The sequence below is a fragment of the Podarcis tiliguerta genome, assembly GCF_965153285.1.
Source record: "Podarcis tiliguerta genome assembly, chromosome: 4".
NCBI classification, from domain to species: Eukaryota; Metazoa; Chordata; class Lepidosauria; order Squamata; family Lacertidae; genus Podarcis; species Podarcis tiliguerta.
This window is the reverse complement of record NC_139537.1, coordinates 35,405,576-35,419,636: the sequence shown is the minus strand read 5'-3', so window position 1 is coordinate 35,419,636 and position 14,061 is coordinate 35,405,576.

The following is a 14,061-nucleotide window of genomic DNA, read 5'->3' as shown; positions in this document are numbered from 1 at the left end:
TAAACAGGTTCTGCTAAATGGTACTTAGAAATGAGTGTGTTAACAGTGTCCCAAATCCTACAGAGCACCAGCAATAGCAGCAGGAAACTCAGAATTCTCTGAGTCCATATGCCTTTAAGGGTGGCCCATTAATAGAGCTGCCACACTGACACAACAAAATAATTGCTTAAGTTTAAGAATCACATGAAAATGCTCTGACTATGACGGGGGGGGGGTCAAAGAAAAGTTCCTATTTATTATTATTATTATTATTATTATTATTATTATTACTACTACTACTACTACTACTACCCCACTCATCGGGCCGGGTTTCCCCAGCCACTCTGGGCGGCTCCCAATGGAATATTAAAAACACGATAAAACATCAAAATATGAAAAACTTCCCTAAACACCCCCATCACTATATACTGTCTAATCAGGAACATGAAATCAGCCGCGTAACCTGTCACGTGTCAATGACATTCTGAAACACCCCCATGGTTTGTCATGTCAGCAATGAATACCTGAGCTGTACCAGATGAAGCAGCCATGACATAAATGTTTTGAGAACACTTGACATATCGTGAATATTAGAGAGCACAACAATCGGGAACTTGGTACTCTCTCTTACACAACTGCTCAACATCAGGAAACTCCTAACTCCATCGAGACACAACTAAGTCTATTGCCAACTAGTGACTAAACTATATATATTATAACCACAATCTATTGAGTTGGAGCAAACAAGGCTGCCATGGCAGAAATGTTTAACGGGTGCTTGAAGTTTTTAGTCTTTTGTGAATTCCTATAGAAAACGACCTCTCTAAATTATGTGTGGCTTGACACTTTGCTATCCAAAAGTTTTTGTACTTCGCCAGATGTTGTAGAGCACTTCTAGGCTTTTTAATATGTAGTTTAAGAGAAAATGCTAATTTAAATCTGCATTTTTAGAAAAAAAATGCTTGCTTAAATACATATCAAAATAGTATTTTTGAGATATTTCTTAAATTCATGAACTAATGTAAAAATGGAATAAAAAACAGTACAACTTTCATGTGAATTGGCTTTAATCCCCCTTTAAAGCCATCACCAAATCTTGTGGCAGAAAATTCCATTTTTTTATTTATATATTCATGTGGAAAGGTATTGGGGAGAAGGTCTGTTTGACCTAAATCTCCTGCAAATCATTGTTGTGAAAAAGGAAGAAGATGTAGTCAGGGCTTTTTTTTTCCCCAGCCAAAACTCAGTACTGTCACTTCTCAGGTGGGCGCTATTGCTATTATAAGAGAACAAGGGAGACATTCAGGAAAATAATATTGGATGTAGCACTGTCCACTTTCTACATACTACGCATAGATTTAAGAGTAGGGACGGGTGCAGTTTGATCACAGTAGCAAAAAGGGCAACTGCTCACAGAAATTGCTATACTATCCTTGTATAAAGAGGTGCTATGCATTTTCCAGGTGGGCCTGTGTGTGACCAGATGGAGAAAAATAAGGTTACAGAGGTACCTCGGGTTAAGAACTTAATTAGTTCTGTAGGTCCGTTCTTAACCTGAAAATGTTCTTACCACTTTAGCTAATGGGGCCTCCCGCTGCCACCACGTGATTTCTGTTCTCATCCTGAAGCAAAGTTCTTAACCAGAGTTACTATTTCTGGGTTAGTGGAGTCTGTAACCTGAAGCGTCTGTAACCTGAGGTACCACTGTATCTGGGTATAACATGGCAAAATATGGAACACTCTAGGAATTACTGTGGAGATAGGCTACATGAGATGGTAATATGTGATAGTACATATGTTGAAGAAAAGGTAAGCACCTGTTAATCTGAGAGTCATGCTATAGGAAGTCTGGGATATAGCTCAGTTGGTAGAGCATGAGACTCTTAATCTCAGGGTCATGGGCTAGAAGCCCACGTTGGGCAAAAGATTCCTGCATTGCAGGGGGTTGGACTAGATGGCGCTTGTGGTCCCTTCCAACTCTACAATTTTATGATTCTATTATTTCACCTCTAATTACAAGTTATGATTAAAAGTCTATGTAGATTTATTTCTATTTTTTGTGGAAAATATTAGTACTTCGTGCGTTAAAGGAAGCCAGTTGATCACAGAGTTTAAGATACATGCAAATTCTACCCAGAATGCTCTCCTCTTCAGATAGAATGATATGGACAGCATTGGCTAAGTCAGAATCTTGCTTTCTCTTCAGCTTGGTCAAGGGCTAGTTTCCTTCCTTCTGTTAAAAAAGAATTGAAATTATTACCCTTTAAAAAACAGTTAAAAGAAATTACAGTCTCGGGAATAGGGTGGGTCCTGAAAACACACTTTTACACTTAGCACATTTTGCTAAATTTTGTTGCTGCAAATATGAGTAGTACAAAGAAAATGATACAGAATGCAGAGACACATCTCTGTCACTATTGAAATATTTTGCATCACTCTATTGTTGTTGCCTTTTTATATAAAAAAATATGTTGTCAGATACAGCTGCTGTGCAACTGAGGGTGTGTCAAGGCAGAAGCAGGCAATCTGTCATCAATGAGAGCAGCATCACCCAGTCTCTCAACCTGGAAGCAGGCCTGACAGGGGAGGTTTTTATAGTACCAGGCACAGTTACGTATCCAGATCTGGTTCATTGGTTCAACGAGTGTTCTTTGTATCTCTTTGCAGTTCTCTATTTTGGCTAGATCTGTAAAGCAGTGCACAGGCTGCATCCCACCTTACATTCTTTAGATCCGAGAAAGGGAACCTGTGGACCTCCAGATGTTGTTGAGCTACAAATTTCTTCATCCCAGACCACTAGCAGGGGATGATGGGAGTTGTAGTCTAGTAGCATCAGGAGGGCCACTGGTTTCATTTCCCTGCTTTAGATAATCACTTCACTACCCCTTGTTTACTTATTTCAGGCTCTCTCCTGCCCCCCTCAACCTTTCCTGTTGGCTGGGGCTGATGGGAGTTGTATTCCAAAACATCTGGATGACATCACATTGGGGAAAGTCTGAGTTATACCATAACATTTGTTAAATGAGTCTAGGTGCCAGCCTATTGTTTCGAACTCCAGTTTAAGATAATAGGGGACAAACCTAAAGCATTATAATCTATATATGTGTTTCTATATAATTTCTTCATCAAGTTATGCACAAGCACATACTTAGATAGATGCTACACCTATTAATTATTAAAACTATATACCTATAGCTATTCTATGTGAAATAGGTAAAGTTGAAAGATACTATTGCAGTGGAAGACTGTATCCCACTCACTGCCTTCCTTTTCCCCTCACCCCTTGTCCTTAACAGCCATGTCATTTTTCTATAACATCAATTTCCTTCAGAAACAAACAGGATTCTTTTCTATAAAAAAAATACTCAGAAATTGAAGCTTATTAAATTCATTGAGGCGTTTAAGAGATGCTTCATTATTCCACCCCTTTCTCACATTGCCCGGGGCAGAGGTGACCATTGGTGCCTCTGCAGTACCATGATCTTTCAGGGTAGTGCTGCATGCTTTACGATGAGAGATGCGAAACATTAGCCATCCAGCTGCTGCCTGAGCCTGCAGGCCTTATATATGAGCTGCTGCCATGGCCAGCTACATTAAAGGCCATTGTGTGCTTAGAGAAGGGAGACTGCGAGGCTGCCAGAGGAGTGCACCTTTTATTTGTACAATGCTTTCTCTCCCAGTTGCATGACATATCCACAGTCTTGCTTATTTTCTCAACATGTAACACTTTTCTCTGCCCCCAACTCAGTTACAGTGTCTTTAAAGCCTGCATACACAGATGGTAGAAGACACGTGTTAACATATTTTGTTTTAATGGTCTACATATACTCCCGTTAAGCTATTTTGTTATGACTTTGTCGAAATAGGTACCCCCAAAATGATGTAATACAGAACAGTGATTTTTGCACTTTTACTAATACTCTATCGGGGGGGGGGGGAACTAAAGGGATTAACTGAAATTGTTAAAGATTGGTATAGTATTTAAGAGATTTAACTTTTTATAAAGATTCTATAAGGAAATCAGAATGCAGCAAGAAATATCAAGTAATGGTATCAGAGAGGAGATCAGTGTAAATGAAAACATGAGACTTATGGTTTTGTTACATATTTTGGGGTTGTCTGCTTATTCTGGAGTTGTTTGTTGTAAAGAATGTATATTATGTGAATAAAAAAAGGAACGAAAGAAATAAAGAAATATCCTCTCGCTGAATAATGCAAAAAATAAAATAAAATACTCTATCCTGAGGTAAGTCTGTCATTTGGTCAATTAGCCACTTTGATGTGGTTTTAGGTGCAAAAGATAGTACAAAGTAGGTGCAAAAGATAGTACAAAGTAGCTACAACTAAATCTGACTATTTCCAATATGTATCTATCTGGTGTAAACTTATCCATAATTCAATTCAGTTCTGTTTTCCTTCTAATCTGTCAGTCTTTTTTAAAAAAGTAAAAAAAAACCAAACTTGTAAAGTACAATTTGAATTGTTCTTTTATCTCAGAATACACGTATTTCTCTCAAAATGTAGATGGAAATGCTTATTTTATCTCTAAGTACATCTTAATGTGTATTTATCTCAATGTAATATTTCAGTACGACTTTTGATAGATAAAACTGCCAAGAACTGTATCACAGCTTCAGGAGAAATGGCAAAGCTGGTGTTTCAAACCACACCATAGTGCAAGACCTGCAGATTTCATATAAGAATTTCCCTAAGTTACATTTATTAAGCATCCCTATTACAAAATGCCATTTTTTTTGTTAGATGCACAGTGTTGTAATGCCTCTTACAAATCTCTGACACATGTGGAATAAATACACCATCAAATCTACAATGTACAGAAATTGTGCCTCAGACTTACAATAATCTAAAGGAATTGTGACTCAGGCCCCCATAGCCTGGTATAGGTTCAAAATGTAAACTAAGCTAGGACAGCTTGAGTCATAACATTTGCATGCATCCAGAGCAGGCTTCCTCAACCTGGGCCCTCCAGATATTTTTGGCCTACAATTCCCATGATCCCTAGCTAAAAGGACCAGTGGTCAAGGATGATGGGAATTGTAGGCCGACGTTGAGGAAGTCTGATCCAGAGCATTCACAAGACCGGTGTCCCTACCCCAAAAGTGCTCCTCCAACACAATTTCTTTTACCTTTCTTGTAAGATACCCCCCACATGTCCAGGCCCAGATAAAAGACCTATAAAGAATTTCTTAGGGAGGCTATCCATTTACCTTGCCTGGTAAACACTGCTTTATTAATGGTAAGCATGATCTCATTTGTGGCAGTGGGAATATTGGTACTTAGGTAGGGACCTAACAAAGACAAGGAGGGCTTCTGTCAGATTAACAATATAAACAGGGCCAGCCTAATATTGTGGCACCTGAGGCAAACTACACAACGGTGTCCTCCCTTCCTGCCAGGGAAGAGGGGGTGAGTGAATATCTCATGGGTGGGCCAGGCCTGACTATAAAATACCTCAGTCCAGTAGTAACTGTTGCTCAGTGTCATAGCGTGAGTGGGGCTGCAGGGGCATTTGCTCTGGGCACAAAAATCTTAGAGGCGCAAAAATTCAAAAGAAAAAGATAGTAGTAATAAAAAATAAAGAAGAGCGCGTCCTCACACAGAACATTTCCCAATATTTGTGTGGGCAGACTGAGGAGCAGATTTGGGTGATAGCCAGTTGCTAGGGCACCCTCTGCACGGACTTTAGAAAGCTACCTGCTCCCAACCATTAAGAAGGCCTGAAAGATATACCTCTTGCATCTGGCATATTCATGATTGATGTTTTACAACTGGAATTCTGCTTTGTTATTGCTGTGAAAAGTGTTTTAATTGACTGGGTATTTTTACTGGCTATTCTCTCGGTGGAGGGGGGGAGAGCGAGATTTGTTAATTTTATGGTATCTGTGTTGTCCATTATAATTTTTATTGTACATTGGCTTGGGGGAGTATTGCCTAATAAGGCAGCCTAGAAGTACTTTAAATAAATAAATTGTTGGTTTGAAAACATTGCTCTCTTTTTGTGTGTGTAAAATAGCATGGACACTAAACAGTTCTGCTAGCGTAAGGAGTTTTAGCTGTGCAGTGGAACTTCCCCACCTTCTCCTCTCCCTTTAAAAGCCAGATTTCAGGCTTTCCTGGCCTACAGTAAAAACAACGGGCTTTTTAGCTTAGCATGATGCTTGCATAAGCTTTGAACCTGCACCAATGGCTCAGCATCCAGGATAGTGTGGGGTATCCTTACTGCTGGTATTCAGAACTTCTTTTCTAGAAGCAGTACTGGGTGAATATGGCAATCCTGAAATTACACACTGGCCTATAAAGCAAGAAAATTAAAAGGGAAAATTTAAATTTCAAGCAAAGTTTCCTAAAATTGCAGGGGGGGGTGAGGGTTGCTTTGTTTTTAAATCAAATGCCACCACAGAGCAGTGTGAGCGGTCCTAGTTTTACCCAGCAGGAGAAGACATACACAGCAAACCTTGCTGCTTTTTATACTTCACAAAATAGTGCAAGCTGGGAAGTGCGGGTCTGCTGTGTGTCACTAGTCCAGTAGGTACCTGTGAGACACAACCTAGCACGTAGCATTTGAAACAGCAATATATACACTAACTGGTGGAAGATGGAGACAGATTGGCTAAGGCAATGTCTATCAAGCATCTCTTATCTCATTCTACTACTGTAATTCTACATCTATAGCACAGGGGGCAAAGCAGATTTCTCTGAACGACCACTCTTACTAGGAAGACCTGTAGTTATTGAAAAGGAAATAGCTGCTACTATTCTCCCTAACCACAACTGCCTCCCACTTGCCTTTGTGTAGCCTCTCCGTGTGTCTGCTATACAACACACACAAAAATATCAGCCCCAAAATGCACTCACCGGACATAGAAACATTCTGATGGGATAATACACCAACATTCTTATCAAAGTTACGAACGGTTTAATAGTTCTTCACATGATGCTAGGTTGATGGATGGATGCTTATTTGAATGGTCCTGTCCATGTGGGGTGGGGATGATTAAGGATACCGTTCCCGTAGATCTAGTGTTCTGTGTGATGGAGCCAGGGAGCGAGAGAATGCCTTTGGGTAAACTTTGCAGCACAGCCGTTTTGTATTACACCACATCCAGGGATTTCTCTGTTAATCATGTTGTTGCTCATTAAAACTTGATTTGATTTGTGGGCTTTAAACATTATTCCTTGTGAGAAAACTCTTGCTGACTTGCCCTTGTATTTTGTTTCTGTTGAGTCATCCCACGCAGACACTGGAACAGAGGACCCTTCATGTCTAAGAGAAAGCAAGTCAAAAAAGAGCAGTCAGTATTTGCTCTGCCGCCTATTGCCTCCTTCTTCCTTTGCCCCTCTCTTCTCATTGTCTCATCAGTTTTCACAATGCCTGATTCCTTATTTCTCCTTTAACTATGGATGTGACTGCATACCTTGTTTTTACCCAGTCTTAAGTCCAAACTAGATGTGACACATATAGTTGCATGTATCTTTCTACCGACTTCTCCCTTTTTCAAACTGAAAACATCCTATGTTAAAAACAGTAGAGCAGAGAAAGGGGTAGGTGGGAATAATCAGAAGGCTTAACCATTTGCCTTTTGATTAGTTTTTCACAAGCATGGCAAGGGTATTGTGAGCAGGGAAACAGCCCAAGGAGAAAGGGTCAAGTTCCTTCTGTCCTTGCTGCTCCTTTGCTCAAAGATGAAGCTTGCTAAGGACTGCTTTTGATTTTATTTTGATTTTCTACTAAAAAAAAAAACCATTTAGGAGAAAAAAATATACATGCCTAGTCATGTGCTTACTTCAGGCTCAATTATATAATTAAAGGTAAAGGTAAAGGTACCCCTGCCCGTACGGGTCAGTCTTGACAGACTCTAGGGTTGTGCGCCCATCTCACTCAAAGAGGCCGGGGGCCAGCGCTGTCCGAAGACACTTCCGGGTCACGTGGCCAGCATGACATCGCTGCTCTGGTGAGCCAGAACTGCACACGGAAACGCCGTTTACCTTCCCGCTAGTAAGCGGTCCCTATTTATCTACTTGCACCCAGGGGTGCTTTCGAACTGCTAGGTTGGCAGGCGCTGGGACCAAACAACGGGAGTGCACCCCGCCGCGGGGATTCGAACTGCCGACCTTTCGATCGGCAAGCCCTAGGCACTGAGGCTTTAGCCCACAGCGCCACCCACGTCCCATTATATAATTATATTTAAGCAGAAAAGGTTAAATATTGCCCTCCTCCCAACTTAGCACAACAAACCCTTCTTAAGATTTATAATATTATAATATTATAATATTATAATATTATAATATTAACTTGCAATGTGCTTAGGATCAGGGAGAATGTAAGGAGCACCCTGCTGAATTTGACAGTGACCAACCCAATGCCTGCTTAGGGAATTGTGTAAACAGGATACCATGGGTCAATGGTACTAGAAGCCACTGAAAGATCAAGAAGCACTATCACACTCCCTAGGTCCTGCTCTTAAGACAGATCATCTGAAAGCTGACTAAGGCTGATTCAATCCTCAAACCATGCTGGAACCCAGACTTAAATGTATCTAGATAATCTCTATCCACCAGGAATTCCTGCAACTGCCCCCCTTTCCACTTCCTTACCCCAAAAAGGGCATAGTCACAACCAGATGGCATTAGTTATAAACAAGGGTTCAAGAACCTCCAAATGATGCTCAACTCCCATAATCCCCACTGGGTGGCATTGACGGGAAATGGATTTCAGCAAGATCTGGGCATACTACCACCTGTTGAAGGCCAAGATGCACAACTCCATTGTGTAGGGATGCATTCACCACACCCTGGACCCACCTGTTCATAACTTCCCCACCAGAATGGCTTTCACCAGCCAGGATGGACAGGGGTCAAGAGAAGTTGCGATTGCATCATTGCAATCACATCACTGTGTGACTTGCACCCACCGTGCATAATTTTACAAACTTGTATAAACTCCTGTTGTTGTTGTTGTTGTTGTTGTTGTTGTTGTAAACAAAAAACCTGAAACACTGTGGGAAATATTACAATGAAGTACTAACAATAATTCTTTTCACGTCATCAATTCTATAATGCAACAAACAAGCTATCACTCTGCTTTGGAACATGTTTTTAAAAGAAAAGTCTGACTAGCATTTCAGATACCTTTTAATTGCATAACTTTCTAGAGAAATGCCTGAAGTAATTGATATTATACTAGTCTGAAGTCTTGTTTCTTCTGTTATATTTTACTCAAAGAAAACCCATTTATCCTAAATAGAACCCAATAAGGCAGACATGCATGTACAAAATATTTTCCCCCAATGTGATCCCATTGAGATCCCAATATGAAATTCTGCAGGTAGATCAATACAATTTTTATTAAAAAATAATCATATTAATTTTTAATCACTTTTTATAATTTTAATTTTTGTAAATTAAATTTAAAATTTAAAGTAAGTTCATCTTGTGACATATCATATTAAAGTCCATGAAGTTAGGAAGAGATTGGTGTTTTTAGTTTTGACTTCTCTCAATGCTGGACTGAGCTTTTAAAGATTTTTGTGTAGTCCGACAAGGCCAAAATTGTCAATTTATTGAAATGTCAAACCCTCATAATTAAAAAATGGGATGTGGTAAAAAGCTAAAATTTTGATCATTCAACAAGTGTACAAAATATTAAGAAAACTGTATGACATTTCCCCCTAATATCCACCATTCGTTTCTTGGTTTCTTACTGCCAGTTCAAATCTTCTAAGTGTGTTTATGAAATTAGGGGTTTTCACCCCTTGGTTCCTCACTTTTTACCAATTAAATCCCATTCTGTTCATCCAGTTTCAGGAGATCCTTCTGGACCTCTTTGTAGTCCTCTTGGGATTTGACCATCCTGATTAATTTGGGGCCACTACACACCTCAATGATGGAATTTTGATAGCAATAAAATAGTGAAGCCTTGCTTGAAGGCTTATAGTATATTTTTGCTTGAGTCCAACAGAAAATTGAATAGAAACATCAAACTCTACTATATATTCCTGCTAACAACTAGCTGTCAACATTATATTGAGTGTATTTATTCAGTAATCGGTGTATTTAAGTGGTTAGGTCTTTCACCATATGTATAAGATAGGGCTTTTCATGTAAAAGTCTCATGTAAAATTATATTCAGTGTAGATAGCAATCGAATATGCAAAAAAATGCATAAATTATACTGGGGTTAATGGGATTTACAGTGCAATCCTATAGATGCTGCACTGAATTCAATGGCACTTACTGCCATGAAACTTTTTATAGAATTTCATTTTAAACTTTGCATAAATGTGTGCCAAATTATAGCCACTATGTTACGGGAGCAATGATCAATAGATAAAAACCAATTACCTTTTTAACCATTCATTATCTAAATACTCTATTCAACAGGTTCTATAGATTATGACTTCTAATAAAGTGTATGGAGTGGAATCATGGTGAGAATTTAGAGAACATACTGAGCACTCAATCTTCCTGTGGTTGAGCCATGCTTCTGAATTTTGAAACTGGCTGTTAGAGATACCAGCACCAGCATTTTAAAAGAACATTGATTTTCCACAATAAATGTCGAGCTTTTAAGTGAGAATATGCTGAGGTAAAGTAAATTGGCTCTTGGGCTACAGAGCCACCCCAAAGTGTTTGGCTACCTGAGGGGGGGAATAAAAACCCTTTTGTATGGTAAATATACAACTATGAAGTTTATGTTCAAGTAAACGTAGCCCTATGAGGTGCAGCTTCCTAAAAGATATTTGGAGACAGTGGCATAGCGTGGGTTGCCAGCACCAGGGCCATGTGGAGAGGATGGGGAGGGAAACGGACAGATTACCCATGCACATTCAACTGCTTATCTCTGCAACCGCAGAGATAAGAAATGAAGAATCATTCTGTTATCTGGAGAGATCACTTCCTAGTTTGCATGGAGAAGCCATTTTCAACAGAGCCCAGCATCAGAAGCATGTATCTATATTGAGGCATATTTAATTTTTTTGTGCCCCTAACAATTTTGTGCCATGGGCAACCAACCCTGTGTCCCCCTATGGTATGCCACTGCCTGGAGGTCAAAGCCTTTTGATCTGGAGGACCTGCCAGAATTGAAGATTGGAAATAGGAGTTGTGTGTGTGTGTGTGTGTGTGTGTGTGTGTGTGTGTAAATTATAAAGAGGGTGAATGAGAAGAAACCATCCAGAGAAAATAGTGGAGGGGGGGAAACAGTAACCATCTACCCTCCCAAAGCATTTATTCAACAACAGTTCCACAGCCAGGGAGTGAGAGACTGAAGCCTAGGGCTGCACTCCAGCCCAGGATTGTGTGAGCAGAAGCAGATCTGAGAGACAAATCTCTCACCTAAAGAGAAATTATTTATTGGACTCAATCCTGTCCATTTTTTAAAAAAAGTTTAGAACCTTAACTTCACTTACATATTTTGATTTTAAAATTTTGATTTAATATTTGTGGTCCACTTTTTCAACAACAAATGCTAAGCTCAAAGCTCAATGGCATTAAAAATTAACAAACATTGCAATTGCTATACTATCAAAACACAGCAGCATATAAATAAAGCAATAATAATAATAATAATAACAGTTACTACAACTCAGTACAAACTCCTTATGATTCAAAAATATCAGAAATAGCTGCTGGGCACTACCCCTGTGCCAGTTGGCAATCCAGTCAGATGGGCAGAATACAAATAAATAATAATAATAATAATAATTATTATTATTATTATTATTATTATTTTCTCTCTGGGGAGGGGCTTCTTTACCCAGTATAGCAGCAGCAGCACATTCCCAGAGGCAGCAATATCTTTCATACTATGTCATCTCAACTGCTTTTTCACCCTCAAAGAGAGAATTCAATTACTTGTTTTCAGAGGGGGTGGGACAACAGCTTCCATCAATGACCACCCCCGTTGTCTGCAGTGCCTTTTCTCCATGTGGGGTATTCTAGAATCCCTTAGGATTCCCTTCCCACAATCCCTTAGGAGGCGTGCTATGGGCTCTCTCTCTCTCTCTCCTCATAGATGTCACAAGCCCTAGGAGAAGAGCCACAGAACTAGATCCCTTTAGATCTTGGCCTTCAAGTCTGGCACATCTGCCAAGGCCTGAGCTTTTAAAGTCACCTGGAGAGAAGAGCAGACAGCCCCAGTCAGCTTAACAGACTCCAGGTGAAAACACACAGGTTCAGACTCCCAGCAAAGTTATTCCCCCAAATATATTAATCTGAACTGTGCCTCTTACTTCCTCTCCTCTTTTGCTTTCTGGGTTAAATAAATCCTGCTTACTGTTTTCTACATTTTACTAAGTTGCCTTCTAGTTTCCCCCTTTCAGGAGACATGGGTCTGAAGCAGGGCATACCATGGCTATTTTTACACTCTCTTTTACTATGCACTCATTGTGTTTCCCCTGCTGTATTTTTAATCTCTGTTCCCACAGCAAAATCTGTATGTCTCCTGTACTTTGGAGTCCTTCATCCACCTCTAAGCAAGGTGTTAACACCTTTGCATGGGGTAAAGACATCTCCCCTGGTGGATACACAAACGGAAACAAATGGAAGCCGTGCTGGTGTGAACAACTAGGTGGAAAAGAGCTGTGAACTTCAATGTGAACATACCCTATATTCAGGCTATAGCATTATCCATCCTCATCCATCTTGGTACAGTTATGAGGCAGGCGCATAGCTGTCAACGTTTCCCCTTTTTTAAGGGAAATTCCCTTATTCCAAATAGGATTCCTCGCAAGAAAAGGGAAAAGTTGACAGCTATGAGTAGGTGGGGAAGCAAAACGTCAGGTCTCATAGTTGCCTGTGCAAAGGGTTGTTGGTAGAGAACAGGAGCAGTCAAAGCCATTTTGCTGCCTGAGACAAAGGACAAGTTGGTGCACAAAATTTGACCAGACAAGTTTATTGAATCTTACTTCAGCACTGATGGAACTGAGTCCTCTATCACACTCTAGGGCAGCAAGGAGCTGCAGGACAAACCACATGCCACACATTTCAAGCCACTTCCTGCCCCTCAGATTTTGCTGCCTGAAGCAACTGCTTCACTCTGCCTCATGGAAGGGCCACTCCAGTACAAAAAATAGAGTTATGAAAGTAACTCCTCAAGAAGTCAAGAGACTGGCCTCCTTAACTGTTTAGGAAGCAGCCACTGGCTGCTGAAGGTGGTTAATCAAGGTGCATTTACTTGTAAGTGTTGTGAAATAATAAGGGGTATAAACAGATGTGTTGTTACCATCCTTAACTTGGCACAGGGATGCCAACAGGTGTGTGCAAAAAGGATTTTCTCACCACGAACCAATTTTTGTCTCTTACAAGTAGCCTAGGTTACACTACTGTACTCACTTACCTGGAAGTAAATCTCATTAAACAAGTCTTACTTCTGAGTAGGCATATATACTATTGTACTGTAAATTGATTATACAGTAAATTCTGAGGGTGGTATTCCATTTTTTCTCAGTATAGGTCCATTAAAATTAATGAACATGACAAAGTTAGGGCCAGTCATTTTAATAGGTCTACTCTGAGTAAAACTTAGCTGAATACCACTTTAATAAGTACCTGGACTTGAGGTCCTTCATAGCAGAGGATGTGCCTGAGCCTCTTTGCAAAGTTTTCATATTTTGCATTCCCCTACTTTTTTTTATTTGCCAGTGACAAAAAATAGCCAGTCTGCCAAAAGAAAAAAACCATGGGGGGGGGGGATTCAAAGTAATAGGAAAGGAGGCAGAAGGAAGAAAGAAAAGTGCTGTTCCGTAAGAATACAAGAATTCCTGGTGTCTGAACAACTTATTTGTCAGTCACAGCTCTGACTTCACTAATTTGCTAAAAGCACAGGAAGGTGGGAGTAGCCAGGTTATCTTATCTCACAGAAATCTCTTGGACAGTTAAGGCTTGCCTGCATGTTTTGATTTGTAACTAGAAGTCCATTCAACTTGCTTTTTTTCTTCTTCATGAAGAAGCTACGAGTCTGGTGCTTCTGCTGGCTGTGGGCTAAGTATTCTCTTCACCCACCTCACTGACCATGAGGAACAGATCCATGACATATATTTGCATAAAACATGGATATGCTAA